Source organism: Symphalangus syndactylus, chromosome 5, assembly GCF_028878055.3.
Source record: "Symphalangus syndactylus isolate Jambi chromosome 5, NHGRI_mSymSyn1-v2.1_pri, whole genome shotgun sequence".
NCBI lineage: Eukaryota > Metazoa > Chordata > Mammalia > Primates > Hylobatidae > Symphalangus > Symphalangus syndactylus.
The window spans coordinates 77,408,919-77,435,913 of NC_072427.2; positions in this window are offsets into that span (position 1 = coordinate 77,408,919).

Consider the following 26,995-nt stretch of genomic DNA (forward strand, 5'->3'; position numbering starts at 1 on the left):
TACAACCTTTCTAATGACTCCTTGTTCATCAAGATACCTCTTCAAATTATTCTATTTGTTTCATTCAGTATATTATCTGTGTATACTGATATTACACTCTTTTTTTTTTGAGATGGAATGTCATTCTGTTACGCTGCAGTGAGGTGGCATGATCTCCATTCACTGCAACCTCCACCTCCCAGGTTCAAGCGATTCTCCTGTCTCAGCCCCCCAAGTAGCTAGGACTACAGGTGCACACTACCATGCCTGGCTAATTTTTGTATTTTTAGTAGAGTCAGGGTTTCTCACCCTCTTGGCCAGGCTGGTCTAGAACTCCTGACCTCAGGTGATCCACCCACCATAGCCTCCCAAAGTGCTGGGATTACAGGCATAAGACACCGCACCCAGCCTGATATTGCACTCTTGGATTTTGAGCACTGAATAACTTTTTGAAAGATTGCACCTCTTTACCTCTTTGTGCTCCAGAAATTATTTTCCTTCAAGTGTTGTAAGAGTCTAATGAAGAATGAAGGTCATCTTTTATCACTTTTGTCCTTACAGATTTCAGACATGCTGAAACTGATTGAAGTATCATTTGCTACCAGATAGATTAATTATCTCTAGTTGTAGGAGTGGATACATCTTTAATGGTATATTTTGGGTTATTGTCTTATTTTTGATGCAGTATTCTATAAATAATTTATTAAACCTGGCATCCTTGGGTGAGCATAGATTTTTCAACTTTGGTGTTATATTGTGTTTGCTTTTAAAAACTGCTTTTGAGGCCAGGTATGGTGGCTCTTGCCAGTAATCCCAGCACTTTGGGAGGCCAAGGTGGGCGGATTACCTCAGGTCAGGAGTTCAAGACCAGCCTGGTCAACATGGCAAAACCACGTCTCTACTGAAAGCACAAAATTAGCCAGGCATGATGGTGCATGCTTGTAGTCCTAACCACTTGGGAGGCTGAGGCAAGAGAATCACCTGAACCTGGGAGGCGAAGGTTGCTAGGTTGCTGTGAGCCAAGTTCACATCATTGCATTCCAGCCTAGGTGAAAAGAGCAAAACTCTGTCTCGAAAAAAAAAAACAACCCACCAAAAACTGCTTTTGAATGGAGATGTAAACACAATTTTTTGTGAAAAAAATTAGCAAGTGCATAAGTTCGTAATAGAAAAACCAATAATATTCCAGGCACAATTTAGTACTAAAAAAAATTATGTTGAATATTCTGTAGTATAACATGATTTTTCCCTTCATGAACAATTTGTGTTTTACTGAAAAGACTCACTGTTTGTGGTAGACATTAGACTACAGATGAATATGTACTTTAAACACTCTTAGTTGCTTTCTTAATTTTATATCTGCTGCTTTATGCTTCTGTTTATTTTCATGCTTTCCAATGTCCACATCCTAGTAAATTTGAATATTTTAATCCAAGTTTATGTACTATTTAACATTGCTTGTATAGTTTAGTATTTTTAAGACTCAAAAAGGTTTACAGAAAGAAGAAAAAGAGATCAACATGTTATTAATCATTTAAAGATCATTTTAATATCTTTGACATTTATATTTTAATGAATAAAATGTTAGTAGTTATTAGTATAAAATAATTCATGTCTTTTGGACTTAGCCTCCAGCATTTATTTTTTAATAAAGAAAATAATTATTCTCTTGTAATATACTATGTTTATCTGGGTTTTGAAAAATGATGTTTCGTATTATGAGAAAGCCATTTACATTTTTAAATCTACAAAGGCAAATGGAATGATACTAAATTATTTCCATAATAATGTTTAGATGGTGGCCCTTATAGTATTCTTTCTATACTTCCTACAGAGTTGGGGATATGCAATCCTAGAATATTTCTGGGAGCTACTCCTTTAGCTTGATGAATGAAACAAGACTTTTAAATAAAATTAAACTTTCAAATTATCCAGGTAATGGGCCTGTCTTTTAATTCAATGGATATGGAGCATAATGAATTATCCCCTGTTCATTGGGTAGTAAGTTCTCATTCTTAACCTATAATACTCAAAATGTCCTTTAATTTTTAATTTTTGATAGTGATATCATTATCCCTAGGTATTTTAACTTCTATCTTAAATTCTAAAATAATGTTGAAATAGGAGAAAGTATTCTTTGTTACCATATGTATTAAACATCATGGTTTTCAAATTTAACTGCAAATGTATCTTTTCATTGCTTCTTGATGACACCCTTCACCCTACCCATATTGTCACTACCAAGTAGTGATTACTTTTCAGGTTCACATACTTGTTCTTTGGAAAAATATCTGTGCCTTATAAAGAATATGAGTGTTGGCATTCAAAGGCAGTGAACTATATATTATTAGCCTGTTGCCTAACTCATTTCTTTAAAACTATACTAATTACCCCCATACTAATGTTTTTATTTCCTCATTATTTCTGGAGAAAACAAATACTGCTAACACGATATTTGTAAGAGAAAAAAAGTCTTTTCTTGAAAAGTGCTGTCATTGTAGTATTAACTTATAGTATCAACTTCTTTATAAACCCCTTATGCACTTTTTATTCTGAGAGAAATAAAAAAGCTAAAAGGGAAATGAGTTTTTCTACTCTCCATATTATAAGCACCCATCTTGGTAATTTAGGGTCTTTATAGTTAGGGTAAGTTGTGTCATACCGAGGTTACAAAATAAAAACTATTTTGCCTGTTTCGGCCTTTCTTTATTCAGTAATACTGTCAGTTTGGCTTTTTTTGTAGGTCAACTTATTGATCTCAGTATTCTGAAATAATATGTTTACTATCTTTTGATAAGCATTTAAAATTTTAGATTTATTGTTACTCTTCTGCCTGTATTGGGCTGGAAGAATAATTGTTTCTCTCACTCCACAAAAGCCAAGTTGCAGAGAAAAACACACAGACATTCAACTGCAAAGCAGAGAAACTTGACTATTTTCTGCAATTTTAAAGTGTGTATTGAATAAATTGAAACCATCTTTTTATTTTCTTTTTTGCTCACTGGCAAATATTAACAACATCAAGTGTGTTATTATAATGTTATCTAGTTAAAAATCTCAAAAAGTTTTCGTAGTTACCATTTTAAAATATATAAATAGATGACCTAATGTTAATTTTTATTGTCTGAGACCATGTCTGTTATTTCACTCTTTAAATTCATTTAGTAATGCAGAACCTAGTACTTAGTAGATACTCAAAAATTATTTGCTGAATAAAAAAGGTTAAATATGTAAAATATACAAAATGTACTGGAAAAAATGCACGAAACAATTTTGTTACACCAGTTTAATGTAGAATATTGCCTTTGAAAGATATTACAGTTTTCAAGTGTCTACAGTGACTTTATAATATTTGTGCACATATAAAATAATATTTCCAAAAATGTAATCCAGTGAAGAAATATACTTTCTAAATTCTAGTATTATAATTTGGGGTTTAAATTATAAAATAAATAAGATGCAAGTGAAATGTAGTCAAATATCCCCTTGGAAAAAAATTAAGTGGCCTCTAAAGTGATGTATTGATGTATGTAATTTTACAATCATCCTCAGTTTGCTTTTGCTCTAGCATTAGAACAGGTTCTTGTTTTTTGTTTGCTTTACATCAAAGGTAGATGTTTTTGTACATAGGGCATGAGGCCATCCAAAGTAAATGTAGAACCAAATCTCTCATTCATCTGCACTCAATCACATATGATCATTGATAAAATGCTAAGTGGAAAAACCTGAATTATGTAAATTTATCTCTCTCTTTTGCCTTTTTAAGTATACATACAGTCAAACTCTTAGTGATTTACTAATGAGCAAGTAATACTCCATTGCATATGTAATGAACTATGTGACATAAAATCAATATTAATTGTAAAAAATCTATGGCAATAAGGTTAGAAGGAATGTGATATAGCAGTGATTATCCCATAGCCAAAAAATAGATATTTTTACTCTCTGATTTTTTCATTGTCTACATTTTCTACAAATAACACAGATAGCATTTGTAACATTTCATTCCCAATCCTTAAACATGAAAGATAACTTTAAAAATAATCATTTCATATAGACCCTGATTTTAAAAATATTTATTTTGATATCTCATGGAGTTTAGGAATATTCAAAATCTACTAAAAGTTATCATGTTCTATGATAACTCTGTGTTGCTTTAAAAAAGAAATCTTGACAATTTACAAATATGCAGTGGGTATCCACCTGGGGCCTAGATATCCTCTTGGGGACCGATGTCAACCTGGAGGCTGATGTCCACCTGGGACTAGCTATTCAACTGTGGGAAGGTATCCACCTTGGGCCAAATTTCTATTCGGACCTGATGTCTACCTGTGGCCAGGTGTCCATCTGCGGCCTGATGTTCACCAGGCACCTAGGTATCAACTTGGGGCTTGAGGTCTACCTGTCGTCAGACTGTTGGCCCCTAGGGGTCAGGGACCATGAGATCATTTTCAGTACCATATGCTGGGCCCACCAGGGCAGCTGACACACAGGACTAATGCTAAGGGCAGAGTCGCTGAGTGAATAAATGGGAGGATGTCAAATGCCCTTTCCTGCTTCTGGCCACTTCATAATGTGGAGATTATTCACAAGAACATGAAATGCGTGACCTCAGCATGACTCCCCTGGCTCCAGATGCATGAGCAAAGCTCAGTGGGTGCCAGGAACACAGGAGGCTGTCCTCCACTCACCCAGCCAGCACCGCAGCCTCAGACAGGGGTATCACAGAACAAAACAGGAAACTGCATTTAGGAGTCCTCAAGTTGGTGGCTCTCCGGGGTCCCAGGAGGCAAAGGAGCAGGATCTGCAGGCTCCAAGGGCAGTAAGAAGGACCTCAGCAGCCTCTCTTGTCCCCTCTTTGCATCCAGCTCCTGGGGCATGCGGTTCACTCTCGAGGCATCCTCACCTCAGCCAGGGCAGCAATTTCCCCCAACTTCCAAATGAGGTTTGATCTTGTTGTGGGACTTTTGACACACGGTCCAGTGCCTGGGCACATTCTGTCCTATCCCAAATCATTTACCCAAACCTCCAAGCCTCTCTCTGCTCTGAAGGACCCCCAGGAGTGAATAGCTTGTTCCAAGTGTCTCAGCACAAATGGTATCATTCATAAAAAATCAAGGTCAACAGACACTTTCTGAGCATGTGGAACCCTGTGGTTTCATGCTCTAAGCACCTCACATTATTTACAGGAGAAAACGGAGGCTTATTTTCCTGTAGCCGCTGTCTATACTAGGGTAAGTGGGACTGTCCTAGTTCCAGGTGCCCACAGAGATGGACTGTAGGACCCCAGTTTTGTCCGTTCAAGACTGTGCTGGGCAAGGCCCTGGCCCAAGCAGAACCCTGGGAAGCTTGTGGAATCTCCTGCACATGCTCTGGTCCATTGTCTGAGCCTTTCTCTAAAACTCAGCACATTGAATAGGACTTGTTGGCTACACGTAGGTCAAGGGTGCAACCCCCATATCTCTAATTCCTCACAGAGTTCTTGCTATATTCTCCCACCCACCCTGTTCTCAGACCTCTAGATTCAGAGAGGTGATGGGCTACTGCCTGATAACTCTATCTGGATATCTAAGAGCATCCCCTACATAGCAAATTGTGCCAACACTCTGTACATCCACCACCCACAAACCCATGCCAGTCATAATGCACATATGGAAATTGAATACTTGGATTGTCATGGCTGATGTGTTCGCTCCACAATTCCATATGCAGAAAAAGGCAAATCATAAGCAAAAGATTGTTAGGTTGGTGCAAAAGTAATTGCAGTTTTTGACGTTACTTTTAATGGCAAAAATCGGAATAACTTTTGCACCAACCTAATAGGAGAGTGTGAAATGAACAGGTCTGGTTTGTTGTGCTTTTCTATTTTCTATTTGTTCTTGTTTGTTTATTTCTGTGTATCTTTGATAGTTTGGAGGACTTTGTGAAAAGAACAGGAATAAACATTTTTTCCTGCTATTTTAAGACCAAATTTTTTTTATCTCTATTACATGTCAAGTAATGTCTTTTTCAAATTCTGTGTTTCATTTATTTACCTTATGTTCTTAATTAGTGTTGCTGCTAATATCAAAAATTATTTTCTTATTTTAATTTTTGTCTTATGTTATTTCTTTAAGTAGTTTATATTTAAATTTGTTATGCTTTTTGTTTATGCTTTTTCTAGGTTTTCAGGTGGATGATTTAGTCGTTTTATTAGATTTTCAGTTTTCTCTAAAAAACATACTTAAAGTTTGAAATATACCTCCAATTGGTGCTGGCTTTGAGGAATACAATATGACGTTGATTATTTAGAATGCATTGATTACTCCTTGGTTGTCTAATTCATGACCTACATTTGAAAACATGACTAAATTTATATTTTTTTGTTGAATGTACATTTGTATACTTTTAGATAAAGTTTATTGACCATGTTATTTATAGTTTTTTCAGCTTTTTTACTTTTGTCTTTCAGTATTTCAGTACTAGTTAACTAAAGAACTAATTAAAATTAATTTTCCACCTATTTTCCCTATCCTATTTGTTTACATTAAAATTTCAAAGTTATACTTTTAATTATATTTATGTTACAGATTTTCATATTTTCTGGTCAATTTTTCTTTACCACCGTTCCTTATAAAGTCATTTTTGGTATCCTGTGATTGACCGTTCAAATGGTGATGAACAGAAATAATAAAGCAAATGAATCACGTTGACAAGAAAAAATGAGAAGACAGAAACAAATCAATGTGTCCATTTACTTGAAACTTAACTGCGTAAGAACAATAACAAAAAAAAAACCCAGAGTGTTACTTTTCAAAAGTATATAGAAAGTGAGATTACACACATACACATACACTCACACACACACACACACACACACACACACACATGCACAGATACAGGCCCCAGGTAAAGACCAGGCTCCTCAAGAACTCAGGCCCTGGGTGGACACTGAACTCCAGGTGTATATTAGGCCCCGGGTTGACTCTCAGGCCCCAGATGGACACCAGGCCCCAGGAAGGTAACCAGGCTGATGGTATATGGCTACCTAGGATCCAGGTAGAAATCAGGGACGAGTGGGCACCAGGCCCCAGAAGGATACCTAGGCCCCTAATGACCTCAGGCCCCAGGTGGACAGTAGGCCACAGGTGAACTCCAGTCTTCAGGTGGACATCAGGTCCCAGGGGAAATACAGGTCTTAGGTTGACCCCTAGGCCACAGGTGGACACAGATCTTAGGTTTACCCCTAGGCCCCAGGTGGACACTGGCCCCAGGTGTCCAGTATCCTAAAAGCTAAGGTGGGAAGCCCCACTGGGCACTGTGGCGAGTCCTGCCATGTCTCCTTGTTCATCTGCCACATTCTGAGGGGGAGGTTGGGAAGTGTTAGCCCACAATCTAGATTTTTCTTACTTCATTTCGTTTCACCTCCACTGAGTGCTGACTCTCCTCTCACCTAATAGATTTACTCTCATCTGCAAGTGGTCCAAATGCGAAGGTTTATGGAAGATTTAAAGAGTGTTATCACAGTTGGGAGGATTTAAACTAACAGTACATGTTGCATTTTAAAACAATAACTCCCAGAGGATGTGTAGGTTGTGGAACAATGACAAATTTTCTTTTTCTTTTTTTTTATTTTATTATTATACTTTAGGTTTCAGGGTACATGTGCCGAATGTGCAGGTTTGTTACATATGTATCCATGTGCCATGTTGGTTTGCTGCACCCATTAACTCGTCTTTTAGCATTAGGTATATCTCCTAATGCTGTCCCTCCCCCCTCCCCCCACCCCACAACAGTCCCCGGAGTGTGATGTTCCCCTTCCTGTGTCCATGTGTTCTCATTGTTCAATTTCCACCTATGAGAGAGAACATGCGGTGTTTGGTTTTTTGTCCTTGTGATAGTCTACTGAGAATGATGTGATATTGCCTCCCCTATGTGCTGTTTCCAAATAAGAGATTTTTGATTCCCTACTGATGTCGGATGAAGAGTCTTGAGTGTGCAAGCAAAATATCATTTTTTAAAGTAAGGGCCCGTTAGTGTCTTAAATATGCAGAGCTGAGTTTGCAGATGGAGGGTGAGGGGTTTTTTGAAAGCATGGTGGAGAGTGGTCTTGAATCCCACCTGCCGGCCCGTCCATCCTGTACCCTCTCAGCCCAGGTGCCCAAGCCCCACCTTAAGGTGCACCCCCTCACAGGGACACATAGGCCCCAGTCCTCACCCATGGGGTCATCTCCAAATGCCGCAGCAACACCTTCTGTCCAGGCCCAGGCCAGGGTCCCAGTATCTCCAGGGGAGCCTGCCATCCAGGCATTGTTGAGCCCTGGCCCAATGTCAGGGTCCAGGCTACCCTCTGGGACCTGGACATGGGGGGCAGCTGCACGAGGACACATGCCTGGCTTTATGTGTAGCACCAGGAAAGGCACTTTAATCATATTCATTTTTTGCTACACAAAACCTCTGAGGTGGGTGCCTTCCCCATGTCACAGATGGGAACAACAGGACTTAATAAGGTTAAAGAGCATGCTGATGGTTGAATCCTGGTCAGGAAATCAGAATTGGAGTCCGTAGACCCCTACCTGTGACCTCTGTTTCCCCAGGACCCTCTCACACTGGGTTTGTGTTTGCAGCATGTCCTGTCCTTCCCTAATGGTCTCAGGTTCTGAGGCATGGTGAGGGCTGCTGGAGCCCATCACTGAGCTGCAGAAGGAAATACTAAAGCTAGCCATGCCACCCTCCAGGCAGACACAGGTGGGCTTGAAAATCGAGGTGGGGCAGGGCTGCCAGGAGCAGAGGGAGCCAGGTAGAGAATAAGCCACCGAGGAGGGGCTTCCCTGCTACCGCTTTCCAAGGCCATTTCCACTTTCTGGATGGCATATTGGGGCAGCTCACACAGTCCACCCACACAGCCAGTCCCCAGGGACACAATCCCCAGAGATTGTTCATCTTGGTGGCAGGCCCTGTGCCTCTCCAGGAGTCTCTGTGTGTGGGTCCTGCCCAGGTAAGTGTGATATGTCCTTGCTGTCCTCAGCCCAGCACCCTGCCAGCATCTTCCTTTCTGGCCAGGTCAAAGCTTTGTTGACCAACTCCAGGATAGTGTGGCCAGCTGGCCCTTGGAGAGCCGGTCATTCCAGGTGACATGCCTTGGCTCTCCTGGCTGAGTGAGTGTTGTTGAGGTGACCCACTGGCCCATCTATCTCTCCTCAGAGACTCCTCATGTGCCTCGGGTGGAAGGCAGAATTCTCCATCCCCAGGCTGCTACCCTAGTCCTCCAGGCGGTGCGTGCCCTGGGCTGGCTGGAATACAGGTTGGCCTGGACCATCCATCTAGTAGAAGCACAGGCTAAGGGAACCCCTCTCGTCCTGCTGACTCTTGCCTCCACGATTCTGGGGGCCCCATCTGGTCAGCCCCTGCATCGCCAGCCCTTCTCTAACAGGGACAGGACAGACAGCTCTCCTTTAGCCAATTCCTAAAGGGGGGTTCCAGCACATTTTGAGGAAGGGGAGCAACCCCTGACCTGGCTGATGCTGGATCACCCACCAAGAGAGATGGAGCCAAACCCATCTGTCTGGACCCACTGCGGCAGGAGTTCCACAAGCTCTAGCGTCCGTGCTGCTTACTCTGGGCCCTCCATGCAAAGAAGCATCTCCTGCAGCAGGGAGGTTTGGGGGGTCCACTGGGTTCCTCTTCAGCCTACACCCTACCAAAGCTTCAGAAGCCGGTTTGCCTGGCCCTCTTTTCATGGTAAGGCTGAAGGGATGAAAAGCAACATTTTTCTAACACCTTCCCACAAATGGCTGCCCCTTGGGAATAATCCTTTCTGGTAATATACTTATAAAACATTTGGACATTAACACCCAGATAAGAGTGGATGGCAGGTCACAGACTAAAAATATCCACAGCAGGGCCGTCAATTTCCTGATGAATTGCTACCTTGGGTGGGGGAGTCCTGCCAAGAGCTTTATTTGTGGCCAGCCTGCAGGCGCATCCTTCTCCCTCCTCCCTCTGCATCAGAGCAGCCTCATCCTTTGGCAGGGGCTGGGGGTCACATGCAAGGTGGGCTCCTAATCCCAGCACCCATGAGGTCCCCCCAGTTGGTCGAGGTGAGTGCATGCTTAAGGCAAGCTGGCCAAAGTGTGCTATAGCTAGAGAAGCTCCTGTGAGTGCTGGGCATGCCAGCTCTGCACAGGGTCCACTCATGACAAGTGATATAACCCTGCTGCAGATGGACTAAGGACGCCTTCTTGAACAGAGGTGCCCCAGCCATCATCTTCCCCCAGTCACTGGATCCTGACCCCTCTACTACACTGAGCAAGGTCTTCTCAAAGAGGGACCCTTCTCATGCAGGGTGGGGGTGTGACTCTAGCTCCTACTGGGAGGCCCTTGTGGGTGTCTGGTGCTGAGATATGGCCAGAGTTGATCTTTCTGGAAGGATGTTGTATGGAGACGCTGAGGGTCCTGCAGAAGTGGCCATTGTAAAAGCCCTTCCTTCAACAAGAACATCCACATCGCAAGAGCTCAGTGCCTCCAAACTGCTCAGCCCACGTAGATAAAGTCATTTACTCCTCACAGCCACTATACAAGAGCAGAATCGGAGGCAAGGAGAGATGAGGTCTGATGCCCACCCTTGAGGGGAGGGGACCAGGGTCTCAGCCTGGCTTTGACTTTCCTCTGAAAATGCCGGTCAGGGCTCAGAGTCCTTGGACCTCATTTCTCAGCAGTTTCTGGAGGCAGCCTCTTTGGGGGTCCTGCCGTGGACCCTGCTGAGAGAGATTTTCCAGCTGCTCCATTGGGAGGAATCTGAGCCAGTGCTCCTGTGTGGACAAGAGCCATGAAGTGTGTGCTGAGCTTACACCCTGGGGGCCGGGAGACCCAGCAGCCCAATACTCCACTTCCCACCCAGCGTGAGTGTGTCCCGACCCGTCTCAGCTCCTGGGAGATCCACAGCCAGGTCAAGGCCCTTTTCTGTCTGGCTGCCTGTGAACATGTGTCCCATACCCCATAGCTCTGAATCTCTTGGGGCCCAGTGAGCTGGGGCCCTGGGACTGTGTGGGTGGCCTTGATTTCCAGGTGTCTAAAGGATGAGATCCTGATAGGGAACTTCCCAGGAGGAGCTGCAAAAGCTGAAGCCTGTGGCCATGGACCGTGAGGCCAAGGCCAAGAGAGAGGATGAATGGGCTACAACATCAGCCAGGCTGACCATTCTAGTCTTGAAGCCACAAAATAAAATGGAATTTTGCCATCCAGTGCACCCTGTTTAGGCTTTGCCTCTCCCTAGGCCTGGGGTATTAATTACTCTTCTCCACTGGCTCTCAAAGCCCTCAGCCCCAGGCCGCTCCCAGGAGGATGTGAGTAAGGCCCAGGCTCCACGTGGACCCTGAAGGGGTTCTGTTCCCCTGTGCTGGGTACTTCACCTAACAGGTGTGAAAATCAAGGACCCCAGTGGACAGAGATCCCCAACACCTTCTACCAAGGGAAGAAGTGCCACACCTGGACAGTGTCTTCCTGGGCCCCGACAGGTAGCTGCTATTGTCGTCCAAGTTTAAGTGAGCCACCGCTGTTTGGTGAGTGGGCTACAGACGCATGTTCAACCTGTCTAGGATTCGGCCCTTGCTGCCTCCCCGAACCTCTTATCTGTGGCCATACTGCCTCTCAGCAAGACCAGGCCTGCCCCCAGACAGAACCAGTCAATACCTGAATCACCAGGGCTCAGCCACAGCCCAGGACTCAGGCACTTGCTGGCCTCCTTCTTGGGGGACCGCCCCAGGGAGGCTGGTGTCAGCAAGAATTTCCCACCCCAGGGAGGGCTGGTATGGGTGAGGTTTGGCCTGTCCATTGGTGCTGCCAATCAAGCAAAAGCCTCTCCCCAAGGCATGAAGGGTGGAAGCCGAGGCTCAGAGGTTACCTCTGCTACGGTTGTTGGAATTGCAAATGACAGAAACTACAACCCAAACCAGCTTAAGCCAAGCTGTACCAATGTACATAGGCAGGAAGGAGCTAGGGCAGATGCGGATACCACAGGGCTCCATGAAGCCGTGAGCACCCCGCAGCTCTTACCCTCCTACTTAGCTATCTTGTGTTCCATCTCAGCTCCAATGGCAGCAAGAAGGTGGCTGGCCACAGCCCCCACCCTACCCAGCCTCCAGGCCCTTAAGGGACAGCAAAAGACCTGGCAGATCTTGTCGGCCATCCAGGGACCTGAAGCAGGCAGTTGCATTGGTGTAGTCAAGGCCTCTGCCCAAGGAGTGGGAGCAGGGACTGCTGCCCCTGCTGGAGGGGCCAGGGAATGAGTGAAGAACCTGCTCAGAGGGCAGCTGGGCCCATCTCCAGAAGGGAAAAGGATTCTAGGAGGCAAGAAGGCCACATCCTCCTGAGATTGTATTGTGCACCCAGGCTTTCTGGCTCCCAAGCCAAAAGACTGGTCATGAACTCGTCTGCCCCTCACTCTCCAAAGTACCAAAAACCCAAGTGCCACAGAGACCAGACCCACAGGACAGTGGGGGACGCAGGCCTCAGAGTCCCAGTGCCCACTGACCAGCAAGGCCCAGTTCCCCCTGACCAGCAAGGCTTAGGTCCTCAGATTGGAAATTAGACACCATAGTTACCCCGGGGGCAACCCTAGGACCAAAGCACTGGTAGGAGGGGCTCACAATCATTGGCCTGCTGTGTGATCACAGCATGGTGCAGCCACAGTACCTGTGCCTGGATCACAACCCTCTGGAGAGACTGGATCTCCATAATTCAGTAGAGTCCTCTCCCAAATGGGGAATTGGAGCAGTGTCCCTCCTGGGCCCTGCTGCAATAAGCCCTAAAGTGTTTTCTGAGCCCTCCTCACACCAGGCCCTGTGGAAATCCACTGAGGGTCACTAGCAGAGGCCCTGGGTGCTGCCTGGGCCCATGTCCCATGCACCGCACAGGGAAGGCATGCAGTGGAGCATGGGCAAGTGTCTGAACAGCCAGGCATAGGGCCACCCTGAGGACTGCAGGCAGCATCTCTGCCAGCCCATTTTTGGCCTACACCCTAGGCAGGTGGAGCACAAGCTGCCTGCATGGCCATCACAGAGAAAGGGCTAAAGACAGGAAGGAGTGAGGTTGGGCTCCTAGGTCTCAGCCTCCAGAAACACCCTTTGCAGACCTTCCCACTCTACTCAGCCCCTATCCCCTACCACCCCTCCTATGCAAAAGGGATTTATAAGAAATTGTTCCATGGAGCCAAGGTGGCTGAATAGGAACAGCTCCAGTCTACAGCTCCCAGCATGAGCGACACAGAAGACTAACGATTTCTGCATTTCCAACTGAGGCACTGGGTTCATCTCACTAGAGATTGTTGGACAGTGGGTGCAGGACAGTCAGTGCAGTGCACCGAGCCTGAATCTAAGCAAGGCGAGGCATCGCCTCACCTGGGAAGCACAAGGGGTCAGGGAATTCCCTTTCCTAGCCAAGGACAGATGACATCTGGAAAATTGGGTCACTCCCATCCTAATACTGCACTTTTCTGATGGTCTTAGCAAACTGCACACCAGGAGATTATATCCTGCACCTTTCTTGGAGGTTCCTTTGCCCACCAAGCCTTGCTCATTGCTAACGCAGCAGTCTGAGATCAAACTGCAAGGTAGCAGCAAGGCTCGGGGAGGGGCGCCCACCATTGCTGAGGCTTGAGTAGGTAAACAAAGTTTTGGGGAAGCTCGAACTGGGTGGAGCCCACTGCAGCTCAAGGAAGCCTGTCTGCCTCTGTAGACTCCACCTCTGGGGGCAGGGCATAGCCAAACAAAAGGCAGCAGAAACCTCTGCAGACTAAAATGTCCCCGTCTGACAGCTTTGAAGAGAGTAGTGGTTCTCCCAGCACACAGCCTGAGATCTGAGAATGGACAGACTGCCTCCTCAAATGGGTCCCTGAACCCCGAGTAGCCTAACTGGGAAGCACCCCCAGTAAGGGCAGACTGACACCTCACATGCCCAGGTACTCCCCTGAGACAAAACTTCCAGAGGAACAATCAGGCAGCATCATTTGCTGTTCATCAATATCCGCTGTTCTGCAGCCTCTGCTACTGCTACCCAGTAAACAGGGTCTAGAGTGGAACTCCAGCAAACTCCAACAGACCTGCAGCTGAGGGTCCTGACTGAAAGAAAGATAAATAGGAAACATAAAGGACATCCACACCAAAACTCCATCTGTACGTCACCATCATCAAAGACCAAAGCTAGATAAAACCAAAAATGGGGATAAAACACAGCAGAAAAACTGAAAATTCTAAAAATCAGAGTGCCTCTCCTCCTCCAAAGGAATGCAGATCCTCACCAGCAGAGGAAGAAAGCTGGATGGAGGATGACATTGACAAGTTGAGAGAAGAAGGCTTCAGATGATCAAACTTCTCTGAGCTAAAGGAGGAAGTCCAAATCAATGGCAAAGAAGTTAAAAACCTTGAAAAAACATTAAACGAATGGCTACCTAGAATCTTAAAGAACCTAAAGGAGCTGAAAACCATGGCATGAGAACTACGTGACGAATATGCAAGCCACAGTAGCCGATTCGACCAACTGGAAGAAAGGCCATCAGTGATGGAAGATCAAATGAATGAAATGAAATAAGAAGACAAGTTTGGAGAAAAAAGAATAAAAAGAAATGAACAAAGCCTCCAAGAAATATGGGACTATGTGAAAAGACCAAATCTACGTCTGATTGGTGTACCTGAAAATGAGTGGGAGAATGGAACCAAGTTGGAAAACACTCTGCAGCATATTATCCAGGAGAACTTCCCCAATCTAGCAAGGCAAGTGAACATTCAAATTCAGGAAATACAGAGAACACCACAAAGATACTCCTCGAGAAGAGCAACTCCAAGACACATAATTGTCACAGTCACCAAAGTTGAAATGAAGGAAAAAATGTTAAAGGCAGTCAGAGAGAAAGGTCGGGTTACCCACAAAGGGAGGCCCATCAGACTAACAGCTGATCTCTTGTCAGAAGAGAGTGGAGGCCAATATTCAACATTCCTAAATAAAAGAATTTTCAACCCAGAATTTCATATCCAGCCAAACTAAGCTTCATAAGTGGAGGAGAAATAAAATCCTTTGAGGACAAGCAAATGCTGAGAGATTTTGTCAATACCAGGCCTGCCCTAAAAGAGCTCCTAAAGGAAGCACTAAACATGGTAAGGAAAAATAGGTACCAGCTGCTGCAAAAACATGCCAAATTGTAAAGACCATCGAGGGTAGGAAGAAACTGCATCAACGAAAGAGCAAAATAAGCAGCTAACAGCATAATGAGAGGATCAAATTCACACATAACCATATTAGCCTTAAATGTAAATGGGCTAAATGCTCCAATTAAAAGACAGACTCCGAAATTGGATACTGTAAAGACCCATCACTGTGCTGTATTCAGGAAACCCATCTCACGTGCAGAGACACATATAGGCTCAAAATAAAGGGCTGGAGGAAGATCTGCAAAGAAAATGGAAAGCAAAAAAAGGCAAGGGTTGCATTCCTAGTCTCTGATAAAACAGACTTTAAACCAACAAAGATCAAAAGAGACAAGAAAGGCATTACATAATGGTAAAGGGATCAATTCAACAAAAAGAGCTAACTGTCTTAAATATATATGCACCAAATACAGGCGCACCCAGATTCATAAAGCAAGTCCTTAGAGACATACAAAGAGACTTAGACTCCCACACAATAATAATGGGAGATTTTAACGCCCCACTGTCAACATTAGACAGATCAACGAGATGGAAAGTTAACAAGGATATCCAGGAATTGAACTCAGCTCTGCACCAAGCGGACATAATAGACATCTACAGAACTCTCCACCACAAATCAACAGAATATACATTCTTTTCAGCACCACATCACACCTATTCCAAAATTGACCACATAATTGGAAGTAAAGCACTCCTCAGCCAATGGAAAAGAAGAAAAATTATAACAAACTGTCTCTCAGACCACAGTGCAAATAAACTAGAATTCAGGCTTAAGAAACTCACTCAAAACCGCTCAAATACATGGAAACTGAACAACTTGCTCCTGAATGACTATTGGGTACATAAGGAAATGAAAGCAGAAATAAAGATGTTCTTTGAAACCAACGAGAACAAAGACACAACATACCAGAATCTCTGGGACACGTTTAAAGCAGTTAAAGCAGTGTGTACAGGGAAATTTATACCACTAAATGCCCACAAGAGAAAGCAGGAAAGATCTAAAATTGACATCTTAATATCACAATTAAAAGAACTAGAGAAGCAAGAGCAAACAGATTCAAAAGCTAGCAGAAGGCAAGAAATAACTCAGATTAGAGCAGAACTACAGGAAATAGAGACACAAAAAAAAGCTTCAAAAATCAGTGAATCCAGGAGCTGTTTTTTGAAAAGATCAACAAAATTGATAGACTGCTAGCAAGACTAATAAAGAAGAAAAGAGAGAAGAATCAAACAGATGCAATAAAAAATGATAAAGGGGATATCACCACCAATCACACAGAAACACAAACTACCATCAGAGAATATTATAAACACCTCTACGCAAATAAACAAGAAAATTTGGAAGAAATGAATAAATTCCTTGACACATACATTCTCCCAAGACTAAACCAGGAAGAAGTTGAGTCTCTGAGTAGGCCAATAACAGGATCTGTAATTGAGGCAATAATTAAGAGCTTAACAATCAAAAAAGTCCAGGACCACATGGATTCACAGCCGAACTCTACCAGAGGTACAAGGACGAGCTGGTATCATTCCTTCTAAAACTATTCCAATCAATAGGAAAAGAGGGAATCCTCCCTAACACATTTTATAGGCCAGCATCTTCCTGATACCAAAGTCTGGTAGAGACACAACAAAGAAAGAGAATTTTAGACCAATATCCCTGATGAACATCGATGCAAAAATCCTCAATAAAATACTGGCAAATGGAATCTAGCAGCACATCAAAAAGCTTATCCACCATGATCAAGTGGGCTTCATCCCCAGGATCCAAGGCTGGTTCAACATACGAAAATCAATAAACGTATTTCAGCATATAAACAGAACCAATGACAAAAACCACATGACTATCTCAATAGATGCAGAAAAGGACTTTGACAAAATTCAACACCACTTCATGCAAAAAACTCTCAATTAATTAGATTTTGATGGGAACGTATCTCAAAATAATAAGAGGTATCTATAACAAACCCACAGCCAATATCATACTGGATGGGCAAAAACTGGAAGCATTCCCTTTGAAAACTGGCACAAGACAGGGATGCCTCTCTCACCGCTCCTATTCAAAATAGTGTTGGCAGTTCTGGCCAGGGCAATCAGGCAGGAGAAAGAAATAAAGCATATTCAATTAGGAAAGAGGAAGTCAAATTGTCCCTGTTTGCAGATGACATCATTGTATATCTAGAAAACCCCGTCGTCTCAGCCCAAAATCTCCTTAAGCCGATAAGCAACTGCAGCAAAGTCTCAGGATACAAAATCAATGTGCAAAAATCACAGGAATTCTTACACACCAATAAGAGACAAACAGAGACAAATCATGAGTGAATTCCCATTCACAATTGCTTCAAAGAGAATGAAATACCTAGGAATCCAACTTACAAGGGATGTAAAGGACCTCTACAAAGAGAAATACAAACCACTGCTCAATGAAATAAAAGAGGATACAAAAAAAGAACATTCCATGCTCATGGGTAGGAAGAATCAATATTGTGAAAATGGTCATACTGCCCAAGGCAATTTATAGATTTAATGCCATCCCCATCAAGCTACCAATGGCTTTCTTCACAGAATTGGAAAAAACTAGTTTAAAGTTCATATGGAACCAAAAAACAGCCTGCATGGCCAAGTCAATCCTAAGCCAAAAGAACAAAGGTGGAGGCATCACGCTACCTGACTTCAAACTATACTACAAGGCTGTAGTAACCAAAACAGCATGGTACTGGTACCAAAACAGAGATATAGACCAATGGAACAGAACAGAGCCCTCAGAAATAGTGCCACGTATCTACAACTATCTGATCTTTGACAAACCTGACAAAAACAAAAATGGGGAAAGGATTCCCTATTTAATAAATGGTACTGGGAAAACTGGCTAGCCATATGTAGAAAGCTGAAACTGGATCCCTTCCTTACACCTTATACAAAAATTAATTCAAGATGGATTAAAGACTTACATGTTAGACCTAAAACCACAAAAACCCTAGAAGAAAACCTAGGCAATACCATTCAGGTCATAGGCATGGGCAAGGACTTCATGTCTAAAACACCAAAAGTAAGGGCAACAAAAGCCAAAATTGACAAATGGGATCTAATTAAACTAAAGAACTTCTGCACAGCAAAAGAAACCATCATCAGAGTGAACAGGCAACGTACAGAATGGGAGAAAATTTTTGCAACCTACTCATCTGACAACAGGCTAATATCCAGAATCTACAATGAATTCAAGCAAATTTACAAGAAAAAAGCAAATAACCCAGTCAAAAAGTGGGCGAAGGATATGAACAGACACTTCTGAAAAGAAGACATTTATGCAGCCTAAAGACATATGAAAAAATGTTCATCAACAATGGCCATCAGAGAAATGCGAATCAAAACCACAATGAGATACCATCTCACACCAATTAGAATGGCGATCATTAAAACGTCAGGAAACAACAGGTGCTGGAGAGGATGTGGAGAAATAGGAACACTTTTACACTGTTGGTGGGACTGTAAACTAGTTCAACCATTGCAGAAGTCAGTGTGGCGATTCCTCAGAGATCTAGAACTAGAAACACCATTTGACCCAGCCATCCCATTACTGGCTATATACCCTACCCAAAGGATTATAAATCATGCTGCTATAAAGACACATGCACACATATGTTTATTGCAGATTCACAATAGCAAAGACTTGGAACCAAGCCAAATGTCCAACAGTGATAGACTGGATTAAGCAAATGTGGAACATATACACTACGGAATACTATGCAGTCATAAAATATGATGAGTTCATGTCCTTTGTAGGGACATGGATGAAGCTGGAAACCATCATTCTCAGTAAACTATCACAAGGATAAAAAACCGAACACCACATGTTCTCACTCATAGGTGGGAATTGAACAATGAGAACTGAGAACACTTGGACATGGGGGGGAACATCACACACCGGGGTCTGTCATGGGGTAGGGTGGAGGGGGGAGGGATAGCATTGGGAGATATACCTAAAATTAAATGACGAGTTAATGGGTGCAGCACACCAACATGGCACATGTATACATATGTAACAAACCTGCACGTTCTGCACATGTACCCTAATACTTAAAGTATAATAAAAAAATACAAAACCAGCATAAAACAATAAAGGAAAATTGATTCAGTGAATACAATTATGCTTTAGAGCTAACTTTGGTATAAAACATTTATATATTGTATCTGGGGATTCTGATGTCATTAGACAAATATATAAAATTGAATAAAATTTAATCATGTAAAAAAAGAGAAAACCTGAAGATATCTGAAACATGAAGTATCCCTGTAGAGTTTGCTTTGACGGTTTCAATGAACGATTTATATTAAGTTTTGAGTAACTAACAACAATACTTTTAAGTATGAGACTACTGAGCCTTTCTAAGAAGCTGAATTGTCTTTGGGTCTCAGATAATTATTTACAATCAGGCATAGGGATGAAAATATTTCTGTGGAGCTGATTGGAAGAGGAAGTATCCACTGATTCATCTGCATAATGATTATGTTTAGAAATGGCAACTTGGGTGGATCCTTCTCCTTAAAGAAAATAAGAAAGCCCAATATTTAGGTGAAGTATTTATAAAGATAAGTACAAACAATATTCTCTATAATCACAGGAAACTGTTATCAAAAGTTAATTTTTAAGCTGAAAGAATCCCTAAGGCATCTAATAAAGTCAGAATTAAGATAGATTAAAACAATATCCTAAGTCTCCTTGGAGGCAAATTTAAGATTTCTTATGGGAAGAGTTTCTGAAGAGAAAATGCAAAGGTTGAGGTTTAAGTTTACAACCTAAGCTTCTGATGAAAGACTCATGATCAGACCACACACAGTTTATTGCTGATTGATCATTTAGTTGAGAATATTTCCAATGCTTGATAAAAAGTGAAGTATGGTTATTCAAAGAATGTTTCATTTGATTTATTTGAATGAGCAAAAACTCTATCGCACTTCATTATTTTTCACAGCTCTCTAATATTTGTCCCTATAGACCTTTGCCATTTTAATGTGTACTGGATGAAAATAAGAACACTGTATTGTCTATTGAGATAATCATGTGGTTTTTGTCTTTGGTTCTGTTTATATGCTAGATTACATTTATTGATTTGCATATGTTGAACCAGCCTTGCATCCCAGGTATGAAGCCCAATTGATCATGGTGGATAAGCTTTTGGATGTGCTGCTGGATTTGGCTTGCCAGTATTTTATTGAGGATTTTTGCATCAATGTTCATCAACGATATTGGTCTGAAATTATCTTTTTTGGTTGTGTCTCTGCCAGGCTTTGGTATCAGGATGATGCTGACCTCATAAAATGTGTTAGGGAGGATTCCTTCTTTTTCTATCGATTGGAATAGTTTCAGAAGGAATGGTAACAGTTCCTCCTTGTACCTCTGGTAGAATTCGGCTGTGAATCCATCAGGTCCTGGACTCTTTTTGATTGGTAAGCTATTGATTATTGCCACAATTTCAGAGCCTGTTATTGGTCTATTCAGAGATTCAACTTCTTCCTGGTTTAGTCTTGGGAGGGTGTATTTGTCGAGGAATTTATCCATTTCTTCTAGATTTTCTAGTTTATTTGTGTAGAGGTGTTTGTAGTATTCTCTGATGGTAGATTTTATTTCTGTGGGATCGGTGGTGATATCCCCTTTTTCGTTTTTTATTGCATCTATTTGATTCTTCTCTCTTTTCTTTTTTATTAGTCTTGCTAGTGTTCTATCAATTTTGTTGATCTTTTCAAAAAACCAGCTCCTGGATTCATTACTTTTTTGAAGGGTTTTTTGTGTCTCTATTTCCTTCAGTTCTGCTCTGATTTTAGTTATTTCTAGTCTTCTGCTAGCTTTTGAATGTGTTTGCTCTTGCTTTTCTAGTTCTTTTAATTGTGATGTTAGGTTGTCAATTTTGGATCTTTCCTGCTTTCTCTTGTGGGCATTTAGTGCTATAAATTCCCCTCTATACACTGCTTTGAATGTGTCCCAATGATTCTGGTATGTTGTGTCTTTGTTCTCATTGGTTTCAAAGAACATCTTTATTTCTGCCTTTATTTCATTATGTACCCAGTAGTCATTCAGGAGCACGTTGTTCAGTTTCCATGTATTTGAGTGGTTTTGAGTGAGTTTCTTAATCCTGAGTTCTAGTTTGATTGCACTGTGGTCTGAGAGACAATTTGTTATGATTTCTGTTCTTTTACATTTGCTGAGGAGAGCTTTACTTACAACTATGTGGTCAATTTTAGAATAGGAGTGGTGTGGTGCTGAAAAAAATGTATATTCTGTTGACTTGGGGTAGAGAGTTCTGTAGATGTCTATTAGGTCCACTTTGCGCAGAGCGGAGTTCAATTCCTGGATATCCTTGTTAACTTTCTGTCTCGTTGATCTGTCTAATGTTGACAGTGGGGTGTTAAAATATCCCATTATTATTGTGTGGGAGTTTAAGTCCCTTTGTAGGTCACTCAGGACTTGCTTTATGAATCTGGGTGCTCCTGTGTTGCGTGCATATATATTTAGGATAGTTAGCTCTTCTTGTCGAATTGATCCCTTTACCATTATGTAATGGCCTTCTTTGTCTCTTTTGATCTTTCTTGGTTTAAAGTCTATTTTATCAGAGACTAGGATTGCAACCCGTGCCTTTTTTTGTTTTCCATTTTTTTGATAGATCTTCCTCCATCCCTTTATTTTCAGTCTATGTGTGTCTCTGCATGTGAGATGGGTTTCCTGAATACAGCACACTGATGGGTCTTGACTCCTTATCCAATTTGCCAGTCTGTGTCTTTTAATTGGATCATTTAGCCCATTTACATTTAAAGTTAATATTGTTATGTGTGAATTTGATCCTGTCATTATGATGTTAGTTGGTTATTTTGCTCTTTAGTTGATGTAGTTCTTCCTAGCCTCGATGGTCTTTACAATTTGGCATGTTTTTGCAGTGGCTGGTACCAATTGTTCCTTTCCATGTTTAGTGCTTCCTTCAGGAGCTCTTTTGGGGCAGGCCTGGTGGTGACAAAATCTCTCAGCATTTGCTTGTCTGTAAAGGATTTTATTTCTCCTTCACTTATGAAGCTTAGTTTGGCTGGATATGAAATTCTGGGTTGAAAATTCTTTTCTTTAAGAATGTTGAATATCGGCCCCCACTCTCTTCTGGCTTGTAGAGTTTCTGCCAAGAGATCAGCTGTTAGTCTGATGGGCTTCCCTTTGTGGGTAACCCAACCTTTCTCTCTGGCTGCCCTTAACATTTTTTCCTTCATTTCAACTTTGGCGAATCTGACAATTATGTATCTTGGAGTTGCTCTTCTCGAGGAGTATCTTTGTGGCATTCTCTGTATTTCCTGAATCTGAATGTTGGCCTGCCTTGCTAGATTGGGGAAGTTCTCCTGGATAATATCTTGCAGAGTGTTTTCCAACTTGGTTCCATTCTCCCACTCACTTTCAGGTACACCAATCAGACGTTGCTTTGCTCTTTTCACATATTCCCATATTTCTTGGAGGCTTTGTTCATTTCTTTTTATTCTTTTTTCTCTAAACTTCCCTTCTCACTTCATTTCATTCATTTCATCTTCCATCACTGATGCCTTTCCTTCCAGTTGATCGCATCGGCTCCTGAGGCTTCTGCAATCATCACGTAGTTCTCGAAACTTGGCTTTCAGCTCCATCAGCTCCTTTAAGCCCTTCTCTGCATTGGTTATTCTAGTTATCCATTCGCCTAATTTCTTTTCAAAGTTTTTAACTTCTTTGCCATTGTTTTGAATTTCCTCTCGTAGCTCGGAGTAGCTTGATCGTCTGAAGCCTTCTTCTCTCAACTCGTCGAAGTCATTCTCTGTCCAGCTTTGTTCCATTACTGGTGAGGAACTGTGTTCCTTTGGAGGAGGAGAGATGCTCTGCTTTTTAGAGTTTCCAGTTTTTCTGCTGTTTTTTTCCCATCTTTGTGGTTTTATCTACTTTTGGTCTTTGATGATGGTGATGTACAGATGGGTTTTTGGTGTGGATGTCCTTTCTGTTTGTTAGTTTTCCTTCTACCAGACAGGACCCTCATCTGCAGGTCTGTTGGAGTTTGCTAGAGGTCCACTCCAGACCTTGTTTGGCTGGGTGTCAGCAGCAGTGGCTGCAGAACAGCGGATTTTCATGAGACTGCAAATTCAGCTGTCTGGTTGTTCCTCTGGAAGTTTTTTCTCAGATGAGTACCTGGCCCAGTGAGGTGTCATTCTGTCCCTACTGGGAGGTGCCTCCCAGTTAGGCTGCTCGGGGGTCAGGGACCCACTTAATGAGGCAGTTTGCCCGTTCTCAGATCTCCAGCTGCGTGCTGGGAGAACCACTACTCTCTTCAAAGCTGTCAGACAGGGACGTTTAAGTCTGCAGAGGTTTCTGCTGACTTTTTGTCTGTGCCCTGCCCCCAGAGGTGGAGCCTACAGAGGCAGGCAGGCCTCTTTGAGCTGTGGTGGGCTCCACCCAGTTCGAGCATCCTGGCTGCTTTGTTTACCTAAGCAAGCCTGGGCAATGGTGGGCGCCCCTCCCCCAGCCTCGCTGCCGCCTTGCAGTTTGATCTCAGACTGCTGTGCTAGCAATCAGTGAGACTCTGTGGGCATAGGACCCTCTGAGCCAGGTGCAGGACACAATCTCCTGGTGTGCTGTTTTCGAAGCCCATTGGGAAAGCCCAGTATTAGGGTGGGAGTGACCCGATTTTCCAGGTGCTGTCTGTTACCCCTTTCTTTGACTAGGAAAGGGGACTCCCTGACCCCTTGCGCTTCCCGAGTGAGGCAATGCCTCACCCTGCTTCAGCTCCTGAACAGTGCGCTGCACCGACTGTCCTGCACCCACTGTTTGGCACTCCCTAGTGAGATGAACCTGGTACCTCAAATGGAAATGCAGAAATCACCTGTCTTCTGTGTCGCTCACGCTGGGAGCTGTAGACTGGAGCTGTTCCTATTCGGCCATCTTGGCTCCACCTAAATTAAGGTATACTTCGAACACCTACTAACACATTCAAAGAGTTAAGTATACATATGATAATACATAATAGTTACAAAATAAGCAAGGTCTTCATGCTAACAAGTTTAGAATTTCCAGGGTTTATTACTTAGCATTTGATTAGCAGTCCTGTAACTTCTTCTATTGCCCATTCATTGTCCATTGTATTAAAAATTCCTCAAGTGGATGCATTGGAATGGGAGAAACATTGACTCTTTCCTTCAAAGGAGGAAATAATAAACCTTGTTTGACAACCCTGGTCAAACAAGACAAGGATCAAGTGGCCAGTGGTAAGGAAAGTTGGTCAAACTAAGGAATGTCATTTTAGATTAAAAGTGAATTTTATTTAACCCAATTATTCTTATCCTATGCACACAAATTTGAGTTTAAGGTAGCTTGATGAAGGTCCACCCATTCCAAAGCCTGGGTCCAAATGCCGTAAGTTTCCAGGAGAAGCCAGCTTTCTTCAGAAGGTGGAAAGTGCATTGCAAACTACTGAGGACAACTTTCTTTAAAGTATCTTTTTTCATCATTCCATATTTTGCTCCTTATAATTGCAACTGCTCTCCTTATACATGCCTCTTTTGAAACTTCTCACTTATCTAAGGTGATATTTTTCCTCCCCATCTTATTTTTTTAATATAGCATAGTCTCTCTCCCTCCTTACCATGCTGAAAAGGCTTCTGACTTGCTGTTCTTGCCATGAAACATTTCTGCAGTGCGTATTGGAGTGGATCTACTTACAGAGTGTCAGGGCAAGTCCTTACATACGTTTTAGGCTTAGAACACGACACAGAAGATAATTTTCTAAGTTAAATATTGCATGATTTTATCTTGACTTCAGAAACTGGTCATGCTTTTTACTTTAGTTTCTAAGAAACTCAGAGCTGAACTTGAAACAACTTTAATAATTCCAATAAGACATTTGTTATTTATCCTTTATAAAAAAGACTTTTCTAGTTTAAATAATTTTATTATTGCTCTAAATTTGCCAGGTTCATTTTAGAGTTATACAAACTGTTTTAAAACTAATTTACATTAAGTTGGAATAAAGTTAACCAAATTAATACAAACACATCTTATTTTATTGCACTTCTCTTTATGGTGCTTCACAGATAGGACCTTTTTTTTATTTACAAATGACATGTTTGTGTCAACCCTGGTGGAACAAGTCTAATGGTGCCACTTAAGAAACAGCCTGTGTTCACTTTGTGTCTTGGTTTCACATTTTGGTAATCCTCACAATTTGTTAAATATTTCCTTATTATTATATTTGTTATGGTGATCTGTGATTAGTGATCATTAATGTTATGGAGGTGGAGTTTGCAGTGAGCTGAGATCAGGCCATTGCACTCCAACCTGGGCAACAGAGTGAGACTCAATCTCAAATAAAAAAAAGGAGTTTTTATATATAGGGTACAAAATAGTATCTGACCTTAAGATGTGTGCAAATTTTTCCAAATTAATTAAGACTTAAACACCAACACGAGTGATTGTTTTTGTTACAATCACCAGGAGGATGTTCCGATACTTTCCCCTGAAAAATGCATATACAAAGTTTTCACATAATTTTAAAATATCCACAGATATCTAGCTATGGATTCAGTTTATGGATCAAGAATTCAGCTCCTCAGAAGTAAAAGATTACATGAGAAAATATCTGATATTGAGGTGACAAGGAATAATAATGTTGAAATGTATCTCATTAAAAAGTGCAGACAGTTGTAGCTATCTAAGACGTTGGGTATTACTGAGGTGCATCCATGTGTCCAGTGAGAAGACTTGGAAGAATCCATTAGGGAATAATGAGAACATGAGCATTCCCCTCCCTACCTCTAGCACTCCCCTCCTGCCATTTGGATATTGTGAATTTACCAAACACAATGATTTAGGTCACTTTTATTATTTCAGAAATTCCAGATACTTTACTACTTATATAAAATAGCCCTCGAAAGGACGCTTACCATTAAATAATGTCTAATATGAAGAAAAGACAAATGTACGTGGCCTGTAGTGCATACTAATAATGCAATATGAATAATACATTTAACATTTTTACTCCACTTTCCAAGAAATAAAGCATTGATTCTAAATATATTCTCTGTTTGTGAAAACAAATAGAAACGATTTAGTGTTTCATTTATAAAAGATATTAATTAATGATGTCTCTAAGTTAATTTTTTACTTCTTTCCCCCATATCATTTTTATATTATATCAGAGAGCATATTTTTCTACTCTACCCTGGAATTAATAAACTAAAAATAAAGTATGATATTTAGCCCAGGGCGACCACATTTTTGTCAGTGTATTTAGTAAGTTCTCTTATATCTGGAAAAGAAAACTCAAAATATAAACATAACCAGACTAAAATAACATCCTTTTTCTTCTACTTACTTTATTTCTTCACTACAGTGATAGAATATGTCTTCATCTACCTCTGAGAGTACACTTAAAACTACAGAAGCAAATTAACATTTTCCCAATTCACTCGTAGTGCAATATTTAAGATTTCATCTAATTTAACACGTGTTGGATCAAATTCATAATACCAAAAGCACTCTTCTAAATACTGCAATGTCTAGATGGACGACAATCTAGTCAGGTGGCAGAGTGAACGTCATTCTGATAGGCCTTTTCAAGCTGTCACTTGCAAGATGTGTGGACTGCTGAGAATGTTAGCCATAATTATTCGCGGAGATAGGAGGCTGCAAATGGGTGAGGCAATGTTCAAATGCATGGAATGATGACTAGTCATAGTAAAAGAAAATAGATGTGGCCACATTGCTGTGAGAAAGTTTGGAGAATATTTTGGGTCACACTGATACATTCCTGCCTTATTTGTGAAATGTATTCAATGAAATTACATCA